The sequence below is a fragment of the Cupressus sempervirens genome, chromosome 9, assembly GCF_028749045.1.
Source record: "Cupressus sempervirens isolate cs-2001-9-10 chromosome 9, ASM2874904v1, whole genome shotgun sequence".
NCBI classification, from domain to species: domain Eukaryota; kingdom Viridiplantae; phylum Streptophyta; class Pinopsida; order Cupressales; family Cupressaceae; genus Cupressus; species Cupressus sempervirens.
The window spans coordinates 714454336-714475314 of record NC_143126.1 but is presented as its reverse complement, the minus strand read 5'-3'; the positions used below and the strand labels follow the sequence as shown (position 1 = coordinate 714475314).

The following is a 20979-nucleotide window of genomic DNA, read 5'->3' as shown; positions in this document are numbered from 1 at the left end:
AGGCCAAGAAGTCAAATTAACTGATAAATCTGATTTAGTTTCCAAGGAACATATTTCAAAAAAATAATTTTTAAGCAACACAACAGAAGCACCCATCATTGCAGACTTAATGCAAAATGATTGCTTGAAGCATGCCCATAAATGAATTTAGATGGCTATCTGTCTATCTATCAATTGATTGACGTGTCTGTTGATTGATCTCTGAGACTATCTATGACTGATCTAGCTATAGACAACATAATAGTCTAAAATCCTAAATAGAACCTAAGCAGAGCATCGACAGAAGACTTTGTGGACAGCACAATACAGCACGTTAAACTTTTTCTGGCTGTTATGATGCAAAAATAACAAGCCACTAGAACTATTTCAGACCTGTCACATAAAACTGAAGGCCTTTCAGATGTTTCCAGCTCTTGTGACTGGTTATGACAGCTGCCTACTGTTTCCAAAACTATTCTAATTCCTTAAAGACAAATCTGATGAGAAAATACCATTGCAAGATGGGACAAAATGCATAAATTGTCTATCCTAAGCATCTAGGGGAAGCTCATCCTACTGATGAGTACAGAACATATTTTTCAAATCTCCCCTTTGATGCTTGCTAGCAATTTAATAGAATTTTCTTCCTATGATAAGCAGAAGTGATCTTTCTCTCTCTCCCCTAAATAATGATTTCTGATTTCCATAATATAGACTTGCTCATGAAAAGGTTGCGTCCTTTCATTCTTGAGAATACACATCATTTGTCCGTCATTCTTCTTCATAGAAGATATTGATTAGTTTATAACAGTCATTAATGACTAATCAATTTGACATCTTCATGGCTAATCACCTTTTGATCTGACTGATATCTTATTGACTGATCAGTATCTTATCTACTCAGTGATTTATTTGTCTGATTGATATCTGATTATCGATCTCTTATTGACTAGTTTATTTCTTTAAGTTAATTGATTGCACCGTAGTTCAGCCTTTCTAATTGATTGTGAAGTCAGTAGTATGTTTTTGAGACGAAATATTTGTATCACAATTGCATGCTAGGCTGAAAGGAAAAAAAGTTTTGAAATATCTAGAAGGATTGTGCTTCAAAAATGCTTTAGTTGGTGCTCAGTCCGGAAAGCTAGTGCTTCAGTTAGAGATGGTTTTTTCAAGCGAGGGATTTGGTGATTCCTTAGGGTTGGTGCCCTTAAAGCATTGTACACAATTTATTTCGTGAGACTGGATTATGACAGTAGAACTAGCAGCTTTTCTCACTGTGGTTTTTCATCCATCTTTGGGCTTTCCATGCACATAAGGTGTTGAAGTCTCTTCGTGTGATTGCTTTCTTTTCATTTCACTTTTTGTGCTTATTATTATGAAAGTTTCTAATATTTTAAGGATCTGATTTTATATCTTCTACTGATTCATTCCCCCCAGTAGAAGAATTGTGTTCTAGAAAAAATTAACAGCTTTGTATACAAGAGTTTACATATATAATTCCATTCAAATCTTATGAGCAGATTGCATATAGAGTTGTGTTAGTTGTGAAATAGAGTATTGTGCCACACCATTTTCAATTTATCATAATATTTAATCCATACCCTTTTTAATTTAGCACAATATGTATTCCATGTTTGTAAAACACTTTTTCTTGTAGCTGTGTGTACATTATTATCATGAAAATAAAATGCATAATAATTTTTGAAGTTTTAAAAAGCAACTATGATAACCATCCAAATATAGCTAGCCTTCCTTAGGATGAATGAGAGAGGTCATTGACCTCACTAGCTATTCTCAGACATTCCTGCATTATTGAGTGCTGTTTCTATGCATTCAAGGGATATCATGGACAGTCTCGAACAATTTTGTTTTGTCCCAAAACTTGTGATGGGTATAGGAAAGGTGGAAAAACCCTGGGGGGGTATAAGTTAATGAAACTAAAATATCAGTTAGATGCCTTTGAAAAGCAATTTTTGGAGTTACAAAATATCACTATTGAGCTAATGTGTAGGAAAAGTACACATCTTTGTTTATGGCTATGTGTTTTGACTTTGATTCCTACATACTCTCCTCTACAAAACTTTCCTTGTTGACATTATACATCAAATTATGTGTTCCCTCATATAGCCTACCTGGCCCATGGACCCTAAAGATTGATCATGCTTGAATAAAAAAAATAACAAAAAAAAAAGAGATTGAATCTATGTGAATTTTTATTAGGATGATCATGCTTGAATAAAAAAAAAAATACTAAAAAAAGAGATTGAATCTGTGTGATGTTTTATTAGGATTCAATGCATGGCTTTTAAGTCAATTTGCATAAACCCATATTTCATGGGTAATGGTTCATAAGAACTCATGTCCCATGAGAAGGAACATTCCAATTAACACTCCGCGTCTAGGTGATACTCCTATGGGTGAAATATCCAGACTTCTCTAGAGATACTAATCCAAGTACTACTCCGACTCAAGCAAGCTTGACCATGAAGTTTTGCAATAAGATCAAGCCCACCGAGCTTCCTTCCATATTTGGAAAATCTTCAGCAAGTGTTGTCTCATGAATTATTCATTTTAGAACTCAATAAATATTAAATCAAATCCAATTAAAATGTTGTTGACAAATAGTAGCAAAATGTTATACCATTATTAATAATATGATGAACTTACTGATGTGATCCGGAGAATATATGATATCTTGCAAATTACAGTTTTGGACAAAATTAAAAAATACAACAATCTTTTTTTTTGGTATTTTCTATGTTGTTTTTTTTGGTTTTCTGAAGGCCTTTGAAGTGGAATTGAGTGATTCATCAGTGGAACAAAGCTTATGTTACACTCCGAGATTAATTAGTTTGTAAGTTCTCAAATTCATATGTAAAGTTTGATTTTTAGGTCCGCTAGGACTAATGCTCCCAACCAGTAGGCATATTAAAATAAATTAAAACCTTTTTCATTTTTATCCATTAGTGTGTCCTTCTTAGATGGTCCATTTCAACTTTCAAGGATATGGATTGGTTGATGTGAGTTTTGTGACCACTTGAACATGCAGTATGAAACACTTAGTATTCCAGAATGAAACACTAAATATCAAATCCTCTCTTGAATAATGAACTTGGATGTTAAACAATTTATATGATTTTGTGGTCAATTAACAAAACCCATGATTCCTTTTAATTGTGGGTGTAACTCACTTCAATGATGTGACGTGCTGGGTATTGCAAAGGGACTTACACTATTCATTTAATGGACAAGCTATAACTTTCTAGTGCAAATGACTTGACAATGATGGCTCTTCAACAACTTCTAACAAAAAAAGTAAAAGAATGGGTTTTGGAAAACTCTATTTAAGACAATCTTGTGATTGTTACATCCCAATTTTTGACCTAGCTTGAAATATAGCCGTTTGGGTTCGCATGAAGTCAGTTGGCACTTTAATTTGTTATAATTTGGCGAAATGGTCAGATAGTTAGTCATTATGATTTCAAGTGAAGATGACATGTTAGTTGGTCGTTAATCACGAATTCATGGAATTGAGATGAAGGTTAACTGTTATGATTATTTATGATTAAATAATTTATAATTTAATTACAAAGAAATTCCTTGCAGGAAGCATGTCGAAGGGGTGGAAGCATTGTCAGAAAAGAATTAGGTAGGGCATCACCATCACTGGGCAGATGGATAGAGGACCTAGTGATTTGAAACAGGATACATCTGTGGAACCACATGAGTTATTTAAATAATTAATTTAATTAAAATAATTGAGTTAAAATATAAAACGTATCTTAAAGGATTTTACTTTATCTTTCATCATATTATTTTTAATAATTATTTATATATGTGCATTTACATTAAAAAAAAATGATTTGGCAACTTTATATTTTAATAATTTAATAAAGTGATGTTTATAAGTACATATAAGATTTTAATAATACTTGAGTTATAGTAACATTAGAATTATTATAATATTCGAATTACAACCTTCCAACTTTATTCTTTTTAATTTAATATTCTTTGCTTTTAAATGATAACATTTGGCATGATTAATCGATTAATATATGGCAATTCGAATTGTCTTTCCAACTTCTCTTCAACTCCTTATTCTTTTCCCTCCTTGTTTCTTTTTCATATATTTTTATATTTGTGATGCATTCGAATGGCTTCTTGTAACTGTTGGAAGCCGATGAGCCAAGTTATTCTTTTATATTAGAGTCTTATGATTGTATCGGCTATCTATCTTTTACACCTTTTATTCTCCATCTTTATCTTCCACTATCGGTGATTCTCATGTAACTGAGATTAGACCCGTCTGAGATTAATTCCGTTTGCAAGAGATTCCAATTGAGATTATTGCCTCCGTTTTTCTCCACGTTTTTTGCACGTGGGAAAATCCAAACCAGTATTGGAGTCCGAACTCCTGTTTTCAGAGCATCCCAAACATATTCGAAGTGTCAAGTAAGACTGCTGTTGATTCAGCGTATGATCCTTTTGTGTTTTCTTTGTAATGTTAAACTCGTCTGGTTCATGGAGTATCCGTAAACTAGAAATATATCAGAGACATGTTTTCATTCATTCTTTTCCATATATTGCATTAGCTATATCCTTGTGTCCATATTGCATAAAACCTATAATGTTGATGTCTACTTATTTTCAGACCGAATTCAAGGGATATTAAATAGATTTAAAACATGGAATCTGCCAAAAATGTTGTTGATGTTTCTTAGCCATGATATTGCATCAATCATGCATAAGCAATTATCTCAGCTCAGATTTATTTACATCCATTTATATCTCATAGAGGTGAAAATGAATTTTATTTCCGCCTTTGAATTATTGTAAGACCTTGTCTTTAATATATAATGAGGGGTTATATTGAACCAACATGTCTTTTACAATTTGTACCTCATCCATGTAACTCATCATTTGGTTAACTAACTGTTCTTCTCCTTGGGTGGCAATTATGAAAGGAATGCCATTACCAATGCTGAAGTGTAAGTATTATCTGTTGTATGTGTGTGTTTTAGAATGATGAATTGCTGCCTTCTTCAAGTGTATACATCAGTGCTCTTTAATTGATGTTCATGAAAGTATAAAGCTAATTTTTATTGCCCCATGTCTGTTACATACGAGTGCATCAGTTTTTGTAATTATCATGTTAGGTAGGTTTGTTTAAATGATTTTTAATATCAGGTAAAGTATTGTAATTCTTGATTTGTTTTTCATTGAGTATAAAATCTATTTTCAGTCAGTACATAATGATAGGTCAGAGAATGAATCAAATATGTTCCAACTCATTTCTTTTTTGATTGGATAATCATCCTTAGCCGGCTAGGCATAATAATTGAGAACTATATGCATACATACATACATACATACTAGTTGTTGGTTTCCTGATGAATTCAAATAGTAGTGTTTAAAAACTTGATTGATTAAGTGAATCAACATGCTATCATAATTTTCCAAACAAATTCAGAATACTATTAACACCGAGGAATTCACTAGCATAGAAGCCATGAAATGGTGAAGAGGTGGAGTTAATCTGCAAGAACGCGGAAGAGAAATCAATTATGATTAAATTAATTAATTAAACATTCATTTTGAAATCTTTAAAGAGCATAATTATGTAATCACAGATTGTGAAATGCTGGATGCATGTATAATTTGATAGAACTGGTTGTTCTGAGAATTCCTAACATTTGGGACTCACCTGGCTGTGTAGTCAAGAAAAAGGATGATGAGGTGAAAGAGAGGAATTTGTAATAATATGAAACAATATCAGATATGACATAACAACGTTTATCATTTTTAATATGAATTAATTAATAGCTCATGCATATTCCTGTTATTGTGATTTCCTGCTGCCAAGTCGTATGGTGAGTTAAATACCAGGATACCCGGTGGATGACAAGATGACCCCTGTCTGTTCTAGGTAGGGAGGGCCTTTCTCGTTAGAGATCATGTGGGGATAAGTTGTGGTCCGAGGTTGGGTGGTTAAGCTCTTAGCAATGTTTCACCTCTCCCCAAGATGTCAATCGTGCGTTAGACAGAGATAAGCTATGCATTCAGTTGTTTGTCGAAAACATGTATTATCACTTTCTAATATGCAAGAAGGTAAGATTAATTGAGTTTATTTCATCGTTACACCTAGATGCAATAGATAGATTTATGGGTTGTTTTTCATTTATATGAATATCGGATATAAGCATATTTCTAAACTTGAATTCTTGCAGTAGTTAAGTAATTAGATGGAAAGGAATTGGAAGCCCTAATTGATTGAGTGATAGTTGGAACCCTAAATGATATAGTAGTATCAGAAGCCCTAATTGTATCCATGGAATCAGAAGCCCTACTCGAATCAATGGTACCGGAAGCCCTATTTGAATTAGTGGTATTAGAAGCCCTAATTGAATCCATGGTAGCGGAAGCCCTAAGTGATATAGCAGTATCAGAAGCCCAAAATGAACCGATAGTAAACGGTGCCCTAATTTATACAGTGGTATGTGATGCCCTAATTTTAAATATAGTAGTATTTAATTGTGATCATCATTTGATTTTGAGATAGCGGTTTTTAGATGATAGTCGTCATGTGAAATTGTTATAGTGTATTTGTGGACTAACTTGGGTGGTTGCAAAAGCATCCCTAGTTTGATTTCGATCTGAATTTTCCAAGGCATGTGGTTTTCAATCTCTGTAGTAATTTCATTTGATGGTATTTCAAGTTTTTAGTTAAAAATTTTTGTCTAACTGATTTTAACGGTAAATCTTATTCACATAAACATGAATGATATAACTGTCTTTCTATGAAACGAAGTAATAACTGTATTCTTTGAGTACGGTAGATGTTAATTTAGTCCTGGAAAAACCGGATGTTATAGTGATGGTGGGTTGAGATTAAACCAGTTCTTGTTTTGCTAAATCAACTACACAAAGGAGGTGTTATCTTCCAAGAATTTCATGTTGTTAACACTCAATCAAATACCTATTGATGGCACAATCCATATAAATATCTCCAATTGAAGATAAGTGGTTGCAATAAGTTTAGATCAACCTTACACTTTTACTTGCAGTCAACAAGTACCAAAATATAGGAAAATAAGTGTCACCATAAGTCACCAACAACAATATCTTCCATCTATTTACTTTTACTTCTACTTAACATAAATGAAATCCTATTCAAGTGAGAAAGTGTAGAAACCAGGCAATACTCAAAAACATCAGAAACATTCACCATGGGAACAACCACAGAGAAGGAATAATTTTGGTAGCATTATGACAACAATGTTTACAAATCTCTCTACACTCTACTCTTAACTAATCCTTTTCTAATCCCTTACAAATGAGAAGTCTTTGCCTTTTATAGTTGCTTTAAGAACAATGAATGACCAAGGTTGAGTTGAGATAAATGGAAAAGATTGATCCAACACAAACCTAATTCAACTACCAAAAACTCATATTAAATGCCATCCAATTACAATAGGTCACCAACTTTGGGCCAATGAAAAAATCAAGTTGCTTTTACAAACCAATCAGAAAATAGGTTATGTGAAGACATTGAGCGGACTTCATTTGTACACTTGGAAGAGTTCGATTGGATTTGAAATTTGGAATTGGGATTCTTTGATTGGTCGAAGATCAATGAGCACCACCTCGACATGCTTATCTTGTGAATCAATTCTACTTCTCATCAAGTTAAAGATTTCTCTATATCTGTAGAAATATTTCTTGATACTCAACATTTCCTAGTCTTTGATTGATTGTGATGGCTCATATTCCCAAATTGCTTATCTTTCCATTCAAATGTCTTTAACTTTCTTGTACTAATATCTCACCTTGATCTTGCCTTTGTAGAAGTGATGCTTGGATTGTTCTACTTGAACATGGATTTATAAAGGATATTCAAGTTTGTGATGGTAGACTTGATCATTCTTTGTGCACAACTTGCTCTTTAAACTTCATCTTGATGACTTGAAGATGTTGGGTGGATTTTGCAATCGATAGTTTTGTGAAAATCCAGTTGCAAATAGGTAGATCAGCCACAACATATGAGAAAAAATCTCTCTTACCTTTAAGGGAAGGCTCCCCCTTCTCATCATTACTTAGATCAACTCAAGGTAAGCAAAAAGTTGAGACATTTGAAAGGGTGTGATCAATATTCTTTCCCCTTAGCTTTCAAGAAAGAATCCACTTACCCACGGAGCGAATAATGGGCAAGATGAAATCTCTAACTACACTTCTATCTAATAGTTGGAAACGGTGATGCCGATAAACTCACACCAACTCAAAGGCTCATTCAAAGCGTACCAGTTTGGCTCTAAGTCCTGTTTTAATCTATTCTATAAGAATAACTTCTACCATTAGGGCACAAAGACTTCCAAAAGTAAGGAATTCTAACTATTTTTCATGAATTTGACATTGTAATACAAGCTACAATCAAAGCTCCTATTCTATGTACCACCATAATCGCTCCTAGTCAAAGCTTCGGCTCTAATTGCTTATTAATTCACTATGCTCTATTATTGAACACACTATAATAACCTATGTTTCCCCAAGTTTCCCAGATGGGGATGGCAGGGGACAGCGGAATGGGTTTTTGGGATAGCAATAATTTTTGTCAATTTTGGGGATGGGGAGGGACGGCAAATAGGGACGACAAAAGTGATATTTTTGTTTTTTAAAAATTTTTTTGTGTTAAAAATTGGGAACTGATGTAAGTCTCCAATGAAGTCTTCGGGGAAAGGGACGTCCACATCCCTGAAACATTAGCTTTTTGGGGGGGGGGGGGGGGGGGTACGTGTCCTCGGGGAATATAGATAATAACATTAATTAAAGATAATGGGCACAAATTATAGTCAAAGCTTCTAATTTTCTCTATCACAATTGCTTCCAATCAAAGATTTGAATTCAATTGCTTCTTTTATTCAATTTTCTCCTAAATTTATACTACACAATCAAAGTTATGCTTGCACAAGTTTGGCAGAGCTTTCTTGCATACAACAAAAGATGATTTTTACAATGAGGGGGCACTCCTTTATATAGGCAAAGGAGTTGAGAAAAAAGTGGAGGCAAAAGTGGGAGCAACTCAACCAACTTTGACCCGGTCATGTCATTACATAGGTAACTTGTATTACATGATTTCATGCAATACATCCTCTTTAATCTACAAACATGGAAAAGAAAAGAAAGAAGATGGAAAAGAAGTGAAACAATCTTAGGGATTGTTCTGAAGGGCCTTGTAGTTGGCGATGCTATCCCGAATGATCACAGGATTGGGAGTTCGTGTATTTTGTGCCATTGCATTCACCTTGGTAATCATGGTGTTGTGTCTTTTGATAGCCTTTGACTCTCTTTGATGAATTATCCATTGTCATTTGAAAACTTGATGCGATCAAACATTTTCTCGTTCGAATTGTCATGAGTTCACCTTTGTAGATTGGCACATTATGGAGTCTCTAACACTTTGAAGACCTTGACGGTTCGGATGTAAACTCAGAACAACTTTCCCACCAACATCTGCAACTTTTTTTTTTGAAGAAAAGTGCTTGGCGCATTCCCACATGAACTCAGATTCCAAAGTTACCATTGGGAAAGTGGAGGCCACATGAATAATTGCTTCTTTGGATCTGAAGCATATCTTCTTGATGGGATGTAATTTTCTCTTTGAAGAAGTTCCAACATATCTTGAAGAGTGTGCTGCAACATGAAAGTTTCAATGGGATTGAATCCATGAAAACTTTGAGATTCGAGTTACAATGATGAATCCATGAGGGATGAGTGTTTGAACTTGAAGTATGGATTAGATACTTATCGAGGACGTATGATGGCTGGAAATGAACCGGAAAGCATATGTATTTGGATGGAAAGGGCCAAAGTTGGACTTGGAAGGATGTATTGCATGTGAACAATGATGGGTTTTTGTGGGTATGGCTGAGAATGCAAGTTAGGATGCATATGTATGTGTGTAAATAACGACTTTGGTGTTTAAAAGAGTGGCCTTTATGAAAATTTGGTTCTCAAGATGCAATCGCATATAAAGTGATTTACATGTAATCATGGCTTGATACAAACATGTAATTAGGTTCAAAGGATGAGATTACATGTAAGCGGTTTTGGAAAATAGGTTTTACATGTAAAGGCATATGAAGGATGGAATTATGTGTAAATGTGGATGGAAGATGATATTACATGTAATTGTGGATGGAGAATGAGATTACATGTAATTGCATGTGGGGAATGAGATGCAATGTGCAATGACATGTAATGATGGGTGTGGAATGAAATGATGCATTTGCATGAAATGGTGAAAGGTGTAGTGAAGTGAAATGTGCTCAAGTTCTTGGGAAAGAACTTACAACTTCTTCCGAAATAAGAAAAATGAGAAAGCAAGCAAACAAACAACGAAAAAAGCACAAAGAAAACACATACCTTTGGTCTTAAACTCAAACATGTCAACAAGCAAGTTGCTTTCAAGTGCAAATTCGAGTTTGGCGTTCGGGAAAAATCTAAAAGTGTGAAAATGAGAGTTTTCATCATATTTAAAGCCAAAACGCACTTTTCATGGCATATATATGGACTAGTGTGCAACTTCAAGTTAAAATATGCATGGAAATAGCACGATACGCATGAACTGATGAGCAAGTTTGAAAAACTCCACTTACTTGGAGATCAAAGAACCAAAATAACAAGAATCAAGAATCAAAGTCCACTTACTGATGAGCAAATGGGGTTGCAAGCTTTGGGTTTAACTATGGAGGAAACTCTGTAGTTAAGCGTGCTTAGGCTGGAGTAGTACTGAGATGGGTGACCTCCCGGGAAGTCCCGGTGCTTCACCCCTGTGAGCATCACCTAGATCCAATGAGTGCTAAGTGTTCCATTTATTCTCATGAGAGATGGATTCATGTTGAATCACTACTCATGAAACATGGGTCATCGAGTTTGACTCAAAATCACACAGTTAAATCCTGATATTCATATCACAATTTGACTAGCTGTGGAAATTATCTCCTACTTATCAAGAATCATAGACTTTAAAGACCAATTCTGCAAATCTGGATTCTCAAACAATAATTTGACTTCTTCCACACTTGCATCCAGTGAATATTAATGAGCAATGAAGGGTAGAATTTGACATGAGAATGCCAAAAAACGTGGTTTCCAAAGGCAATAGCATGCATTAAAACTCAAAAACCATCCTCTACTGATCCAAATGTATGGGCTGAAAATTCCATTTTTTGAGGGTTTTTAACAAAAAAGTGCCATTTTCATGCTAAAACCTGGGCCGTTTTTGCAAAAATGTGTCCGAAAAATGCATATAAATTGTTTGTTTTTGACTTGTGAATGCAAAAGCGACTTCTCGAAATGCTAATTCATGAATCCAAATTAAAAAGCGTGGCTCCAAAATGCATAAAAGTGGATAAAAAGCCCAATTTTTGGGACGTTTTTAGCAAAAAACTTGATTCGTATAGGGCATGAAATGAAGTGTTTTTAACCTCTAAAGGCAAAATTGTGTTCTTCAATAGCAAATATATGGATCAAAACTTCAAAACGACTTCAATTTGAGCCAAAACGTGATCTAAATAGCCCCAAATTCGGGAGTTTTCACCAAAATGTAGCTCAAAAATGCAAAATTTTGGGTCATTTTCTTGGATATGCAAAATCATGACCCCCAAATGCATTTGTATACATTAAAATTAACAAAATGCCCCCCTTCTGATGGATTTCAAGCCATTATATGGGTAGATCTAAGCATTTTTGATGAAAAATGTGTTCTTGGAAGATGAAAAACATCATGTTATTTGTCCTTGAATCTTCAATTTCGGGTTCTATGAGGGCATATGCATGTATTAAAGGCAAATCACACTCTTGAGTAGAGATTGCATGTTTTAAAAACATGTAATGGGGTCTTCTCATGCAAATTGCACTCAGGAGTGCATTTACATATTTAAAAACATGTAGCTTAGACTCCATGTACAAATCACACTCTTGGGAGTGCATTACATATTTTAAAAATATGTTAAAAAATGGCCTTTAGTGCAAAATCACGCTCTCTGGGGGTCACTGCATGTTTTAAAAACACTTGAATATGCGAGTCTCACTCTTGGAGAGTCCCTGCACATTTTAAAACACATGTATTTACATGTTTTATGTGCTCTACAATTGCCTTTTTGTTCAAAATCACGGTCTCTAGAGGCAATTACATATTTTAATGTAAATGGGTTTAAAGACATGCTATGCACAACTTAAGTGATGAATTAATCACATGTTAATTTTATTTTTGAAGAAATATTTCTTATTTGGGTCATAAATAATATTTACACTATATATATTAATATATAATATGAAAATATCATTCAAAAAGTAATATTTACTTAGATGTTTTGAATTAAAACTCAAAAATTTAATCAAAGTATATAGTTAATAGAGTCACTTAAGTGAAAAATTTAAAAGCAACTGAACTTAAAAATATAACATAAAGTGCTCTGTAGTTATTTTAAGTGAAAAAATTAAATGATAAACTAACTTAAAAATATAACATAAAATGAATTAATTTTATATTTTTCAAAAAGTGAATGTCAACTTTAAAATATAACATGATATTTTAATTCATGCAGTTCCACTTGGAGAGTCCACTTTTTTAGCACTAAAATAGTCATATCTTTTGATTGCCAACTCCAATTAAGCCCTAAGATAGACCGAGTCGAATGGAAAAACCGAAAGCAATGATTTGAGCAAAATGAAAAGACCGAAAGCTGACAAACACACTCAAAAACAAGAGAAATGACGTTGAAGGCGTCAAAAATCAAGTATAGGCTCGACAAACAGAAAAACTAAAAAGACTTGACGAAAGCCTTTAGTAAAAGGATTCATTATATTAATTGGGGTTGATTGATTGGGCAATGTTATCCAATTAAATAGTTATCTAACTTAGAGAAAAATGAAACTAAGTTGAAAAAGTTTCATACTATTACCTACATTTTGCGGTGACAAAATACAGGGTAACAAAAGAATGACTTGTGAGTTGACCATGTTGTTCTTGGTATAGTAACAACCTTGCTGATGAAATTCTTAACTCCATATCTTGCTTGTCGTCTTCATATAGCAAGTGACTGCTACTTGAACTTCAAGCTTGAGCCCTTTATGCATGTGTTTGAAGTTCCCTCCATAGTCATCTCCATTTCATGTTGAAAACAAGAAAATAATCGCGTTAAATGTTTAGAATAGTAATGTAAACAAAAATAGAATATCTCTATGACTGAACACCCTTATTAATAGTATGATTTTGATCTATCTTTAAAGTTGCACTTAAAGGGATTCTATCTTGCCTATTTGAGTTCTACTTGCGTTGAAGTAGAGGTTTTCACTCTTCATTTCTATCTTGTAATAGGTCATGACCTATTACTAAAGGCTGATTTGATTTATGAGTTTATTAAATATTTGATGACTATATTGATTATATAGCTGACTTCATGTGAAACCTAGTTTTTTCTCCTAAAAGTGCATTCCAATTCACATTCCATCTTATTAAACCCATGTGGTCAACTTGTTTTATTTTTTAATTGCAAATTGAGTTTCTTTTCATGTTTTGTGGATATCATAACCTTATTGGGCTCCAACCTCATACTTTGACAAAAATTGTTATGTCTTGGGGCTCAATGAAATTTTGGATTTTGCATAGCTCTTCCGCTCAAGAGATTTTTGGAAATTGTGCATGTATTGGTCTATCATACATGGAGCTGGGTGGAGAATGTCACTTCATTCGGCAACTTTGCATTGGAGCAAAAATTGTTCACTTTTGGGCCTCGCAAATCGGAAATTGTCATAGACATGGGCTCAGTGCATGGTGAAATTTGCCCTCTCCTTGGGCTTGATGACTCATGGGGCTCGTTCATGAAGAACTTTTGGAATTCCAAGTTTAGTGGGGCTCTAACAACAATTTGTTTACAAAATTTTGCCAAGTTTGGAAAGGCATGCTGCAAAAGATTCTTTTCTTATCTAATTTTCTTTATGACAATTCATGTTTCACATCCATAGCTCTGATTTTGCCACCAACAAGTCAAATTTGGGCATTCACACTTTCTTATTTCACTCCAAGGGTATGCGGAATTTGGGGGTATGTGGGGGCTTAAAACCATCTTGGGTCTAGACTTAAGGGCAAGAGTGGAAATCGACATCTTCTGGGGTTTTCTCTCAAGGCTAGTAGAAATGTGGATGGTCTTTGGCTCCTCCAAGTATGGGGTGATGATCATCAAGTTCTTTGAAATTTTGCAATTGCTTGCGAGAACTAATACTTTCTAGGTTGTGGCCATCCGAGTGAATCCCAAATGTATCTTTCAATGTTGATGCTCGCTTCCCTCGTTTTAACCTTGACTCTCCATCAAGCATAAATCCCACTATTGCCTTGGTAATTTTTCTTCGGTCTCTTCAAGCCCCAAATTTTGTTTAAATCTTCTTGATTGCATTTCTCTACTTAAGATCAGATTTTGATTAAGTATTGAGATTGTCTTGAAATTGAAATCAATTTTCCTTACTTTCTCGAAGTCTCTAACTCATCAACCTCCAAGATTAAAATGCTGCCATGCTACAACTAAACTTGGCCATCCACATACTACCAAAGTAAAAAGGAGAGGTCTCCATTTTCAATGGAGGGATAACATGGAAACCTCACTACAAGATTACTACCAAATGTGGCAATTCTTTGGTTTCCAACTTCTCACCAAGAGCCTCGATTTATTATTACCTAAATTCCCAGATTTCTTAGTTTTAGTGTAGGTTTTGGTATAGGTTCTATCTTTGGCCTATTTCTTCTTGGGTTTTGCTCGGGTCCTTCCTAGACACCTGGGTTCTTCCTAGGCACCCTAGTTATCTGTGGGTTCTGCTCTTGAGAACCCATACAAAACTCAAGGGAGCTGAATACCAAATTTGTTTTACATACTAATAGAAGTCTAGGTTGTGTGCTATCGTCCTCGTCTGTTTTGCAAAGAACACATCAAAATGGAATTTGAAAAGCTTTTCTCACCAATTCATCCAAGTTTATTACGTGGGAAGGGGCTTCCAACCAAGTGAAGGACCCTACATTTGATAGACAATTGTTCGGCCGAATCTCTTTGCCATGCCAATCTAGTCCTTTAGAAGGAGAAAAATGCTTAAAGGCTGCCAAACATTTGTCATTGTTAGAGTATTCTATGAATGGAAATCTGATCAACTTTAGAGAATTTTCCACATCCGCACACCTGATATTTCTTACATGTAAAATATACTTAAATTTGTTTTTGATATGATAGAGAGTTTGAGTAGGAGTGGTTTTTCCCAAGCTGAGAAAGTAAGAATCTTAGCTTGACTTTGGTTTGCAAAGTCCTAAGTTAAGGGCTCGGTGCAATGAATTAACTAATCTTATCAACAATTATGGATTTATGATTATCATGCTTCTAACTTATTGTTATTATATGTTCAAACTTATATAATGAATGAACTATTATGGTAAATCGATGTTGCTTAAGTTGTATTAATCAAAGGAGATGAAAGCTCCTTATATAGATTTACAAAGATGACGTTTCTAAAATAAACAATCATAAACTAAAGACGGAAATAGAAACTACCTAATAAACTAAAGACTAACTAAGATGACCAATAAAGAAACATAATAATATTCTAACACCCTCCCTTAATGGTTATTGTCTAAGACTAACTGATTTGCAAAACATTCTGTTGCCACTAAGACCCTCCCTGGATTTGCAAAATGTTAATGACCAAGGAGCTAAAATCCATTCAAAAAGAATAGAAAAGTGTGCTCCCTTTTTCAAAATGCTTTGCAAAAAGAGACAAGAGCCTGCTACTAACTTTGCCACTAAGATGAGGCTGCCACTAGCCCTCCTAGAATCAAAAAAACATTTGACCAAAAATCATTACAAATTTCCAACCTAATGCTGGAAAATGAAGCTACTCTTCCTTGGAGATAGAGACCAACAATAAAAATAACTTGCACGATTTTGAGGAAAAATCGATAAACCCTCCAAACTTTCATGACGAGCATGATGCCCCAAAATAGATTGCAAAAAACCAATATTTTCTAAGAGAAAAATTGGACAAACCAGACATGAATTTTGAGGTGAAAAATCAATCAAAACTAGACAACAAAATTTGAGACATGGGTTAGAAAACTAAAAATCTTTGTTTTTGAGGAAAAATGATAAAACCCAACATATATTTTTTGAGAAAGAAATTATAGATCCACAAAAGATCCCATGCAACTTTTCATTATAGAATCATAATTTTTTTGAGGGAAAAATTTATGATTACCCATTAGATAATCTTTTAAGAGAAAAAACTATGAAAACCCATCAAAACCTTTTTAAGGTAAAAATTTATGAAAACCTATAAGAGAAACCTTCATGTGACGAAACAGGAGACTTCATGTGGTAAAACAACACATGCAACAACATGGAACTCACAAAAAACACATGCAAGCAACTTGCAAGTAACAAAATGCTCATGCAAGTAACAAAATGCACATGGAAGCAACATGCAAGAACATCAACTCACATGCAATACATGTAACCTTAAAACATTACAGACTTTTGTCCAAACTAATAAATTGCGTAATCAAAATCGTTGACTTGCGATATTCAGCAAAAGTCTTCAGAGACAAACCACAAATTTTTGGATAAAATTTCAAATCAAAAGAGGCTTGGAAAGAAAAATTTGCCAAATTTTATGAAATCCCATGAACTTGCTTTGAAACCATGTTATGGTATATCGATGTTGTTGTAGTTGTTTTAAACAAAGGAGATGCAAGCTCCTTATATGGATGTACAAAGATGATGTTTTTAAATGAAACAATCCTGACTAAAGATGGAAATAAAAACTACCTAATAAACCAAAGACTAACTAAGATGACCATTGAAGAAAGTTTATAGTATTCTAATATGAACATCTATGAGTCTATAATGTATATAAAAATCTATAATCTTATAATATATTAGTCTAAGTTAGCATGGTTCGTCCCTCCTTGGACTAGCAGAGATTCAAATTGGCTCAAAGTTCGGTTTGTTGGAGTTAATGTTCCAACAATAGTCAATAAATAATTGTTGCACATGTGGCAAACCTTGTTGAGTTGCTGGCAACACACGTTTAGTTTAGGTGTGAGTCAAAGAGTTTTAGTTTGAATCAAGTTCTTATTGTAGATGTGTTTGAGTTAGGTTTCCATAAGTTTCTGTTAGCTGTCAAGTTTATGTGTGTGTTGTCAATCATAAAGTAGTTTGTTGTCAATCTAATTAGTAGTCATTTAGGAATGTTGTTGGGTTAAGCTATTGTATAAATTTGCATCTATTATTCAATAAAATCAAGCTGGAAGTTCTTTCTTTCTACATTTTGTTTCTACCGTTCTATTTTTCAATACGGTATCAGAGCCATCTCCATTTCAAAAGAAGTTGCTGCTGTGAGAATTTATGTCTCATGCTACTACAGATTTTGTTGTTGTGCAACATTGGAAGGTATCTTCATATTTTTATTTTAGATATTCTGAAAATGTATATGCCTCTAGAAGAATCTAATGGTGAAAATTTTAATACATGGAAAGTGAAAATGTAGATGCAACTGATGAATAAAAGTTTGTGGGGTATAGTTAATGACACTGAAATAGTACCAACAGATGCTAAAAAGAATATTGATTGGGAAAGTAGAGATGAGAAAGCTAAGTCTATTATTGGTCGTGCTCTTTTAGATTCAGAACTACATCATGTTGATTTAGAGAAATCATCTAAACAAATTTGGAGATGGTTTGTCTAGTGGTGTTTCGAAGTTGGATGATAGCTGCATAACTATGAGAAAGTCTTACTCCTCTATGACCTATTTTCAAAGTATAACTTCTACATAATGTTCCTTTAGTTGTCACATTAAGTGGGGGTGTTGGAGTTAATGTTCCAATAATAGTCAACAAATAATTGTTGCACATGTGGCAAACCTTGTTGAGTTGTTGGCAACACAAGTTCGAACCCATTATGAGCATGCTTAGGCACATTGACATGGATAGGCCTTGCCTTGGAGAGATATATGATGGCATAGATTCAGTGGTCTCAATTAGGATATTAGCAATAAATGATCCATCTTTTACTTGGCCCTCGCAATCCACTGCTTTCAAAAACATTGCCCCTTTAGGGGACACCGCAAGGACATTGATCAAGGGATGGTTTCTGGAATCCTTCCACCCATCTGAAATAATTGTCATCTCTGTCTCAACCCATAAGTCCTTTATGGGCTTCAATTTATCTTCAATCAGTTGGACCTCTTGATCCAACAAGGTGGTGCGTACTTTGTCAAACCTAGGGCCACAATACCCTCTTGGAGCTTCATTGGCACCCATCAACATGTCCTTCCAAAATGGAGAACAAACATTGAAAAATGACTAATTTGCATACATGCATCTTCCCACCTTAATGTCAACAATTTCCTAACTCTTGTTTTGAAAAGGTTTCTAGTGGTTTGTTTCTATTGTGTGCAAGTGGTACAGATTCAGTTTGAGTGCCCGTTGCAGTACTAAAAAAGAGGTGGTCTTGTACAATAACATCTAGGGGTGTTACATTCCTTTTTCTCTTTTCTTACTTCTTTTGCTACTGAGTTTGGTTGCCCTACGCCCTCTCTCTTTTGCTGCCTCATGCTCTCCAATATAATTTAACACGATTTCATTTGGTTTTTTTAATATCTATATACTTCTATAGAGGAGAATCAAAGTAGGGTTTTATTTTTTGTTCAGTATTGCCTACTGATGAAGAAGGAAATACCATTCCGGTTCCTTTTCCTATGGCAAGAAATTAGGTACATGTTCATTTTATAATTTATATGCAAGAAACTAGAAAATTGAAAGATCTTATGAAGAATGAAAGAGAAATGGAAAAATAAAAAAACCAGAACATAAACAAAAGCAATGGAACAAGAACTTAACTTTTCCAGCCATTTTAAGCTTGCAAATGTGTAGGAATGAGGCACAAACACTTGAAGAACACCCACAAATCAATCTCCAAACTCCTTGCACAACTCGATTCTTGCTCAACCATTTATGTGCTCCTCCTTAAGAAAAATAACCTATTTGGAAATATAAAATGACAATGAGAGGCCACCAAAAGCAATTCATAACAACCTTTACGGGTTGTGGACAGCAAAATATTATTAAATTTTGCAAAAAAAATCTGATTTTCACCATCTGCAGGGCCCAACAAACAGGTGGGTTCGAACTTGGTTCAATTTTCCCATCTTGGTCCTCCCGGGTTCAAACTTGTTTTGAACCCACAGTCAAAAAACAACACCCTGCCCAAACTAGAGTTCGAACTGGACCCGTATTGAAAAATAGAACAAAAACACAACGGAGAAAGAAAGAACTTCCAACTTGATTTTATTGAATAATAGATGCAAATTTATACAATAGCTTGACCCAACAACATTCCTAAATGATTGCTAATTAGATTGACAACAAACTACTTCATGATTGACAACACACACATTAACTTAAATTCTAACCGAAACTTATAGACACCTAACTCAAAGACATTTACAATAAGAACTTGATTCAAATTAAAACTCTTTGACTCACCTAAACTAAACTTGTGTTGCCAACAACTCAACAAGGTTTCCCACTCTACTACATTTGCTTGCCTATGCCTTGACGGCCAAATACCATAGCTCTCAATATTGTGATCCACCAGGAAGGGGTTGCTACCCTATAGAGATATAGAAGTGTCTGATGGGTACCAAGCAACATTTATAAGACTCTTTCTTGATGATGATACAAGAGATGTAATCACAGATGAGTTCATAGATTTTGTGAATGCTAGAGGTCTAAGTAACAATGCTCTTCATCATCAATTCAAAATGATGCTTATAGTTGGTGGTACCTCCATGGCCAAAGATTCCAAACATTGCAGCCCCTTGTAATCAAAGTTATATCACAAGTAAGTTTTATTTAAAAAAAAATTAGCTCATCTTCAAAAGAATCATGACTAAAATGTAATTTTAATTTTTCAATAAGATTAAATTAATTCTTTTTAAGTTTTTTACTGTGGGTTGTCTTCATAGGTTGCTAGTTCTTTTGCATCAGAAAGAAATTAGAGCACCTATTCTTTCATCCACTCGGTGAAGCACAATAGGTTGCAATCAAAAAATGTAGAGAGCGTGGTTTTTGTGCATTACAACTTGCATCTTCTTTCACACAAAGGGGAGGCAAAGAAGTGGGATGTAGGTGCAGAGGTTGCAGACTTGGATGCTTCCACTGCTCGGCTTACACTAGATGATTTTGATGACTTTGATGCCAATATCATTGTTGCTGCTGCTGCTGTGGATCCCATTGGCCTTAGCTCAACTAATGCCGGAGAAGAAGAAGAAGAAGAAGACGAAGAAGATGAATATGAGGAAGGAGACGAAGATCGAAGAACTTAGAATATTAATAGATTTTTATTCCATTAGTTGAACAATGAACGTGAAACAATGATACTTGAATTTGATGCTATGAATTATTTTTAATGTTTTGAATCTTTGATGTTGGACTTGTTACTTGAACTATATGATGGTATGATCACTATGATTACAAGTTTATGGTGTTTTTGTTGTTTAAATGTGCTTATGCTAGTAGGCTACATTCTAATTTTAACTCATGCTTCATAGATATATATATAATTTTTACATGTTTGTGTACTAATGAACCCAAATGAACCCAAACCCTTTTCCAAAATTTTGACAAACTTGCGAACTAGTTCTCAAACTTCGAACTTGGAACTGAATTCGAACTGGTAACTTATATATACATACATACATACATACATACATACATACATATATACATGCATGTATATGTATGCACATATATACATACATACACTGTCCCTTGAATTACCAGCTTAATTCCGATCATGATGATGTGACACCTTTGTTTATAAGTATGTACTTTTGACCTAAATGGATTTTAAACTACAACAATTTTATTTCCCGTAACGGTTACATTTACTGTCTCTTGTTTCTTGG

At 34.3% G+C, this 20979-nt stretch overlaps 1 protein-coding gene across 4 annotated transcripts in view; it reads left to right on the top strand.

Annotated features, from left to right (window-relative positions):
• Nucleotides 1–20979, top strand: part of LOC149540716 (S-adenosyl-L-methionine-dependent methyltransferases superfamily protein) — a 171554-nt gene that overhangs the window by 57263 nt on the left and 93312 nt on the right. The gene's annotated exons all lie outside the window — the stretch shown is intronic.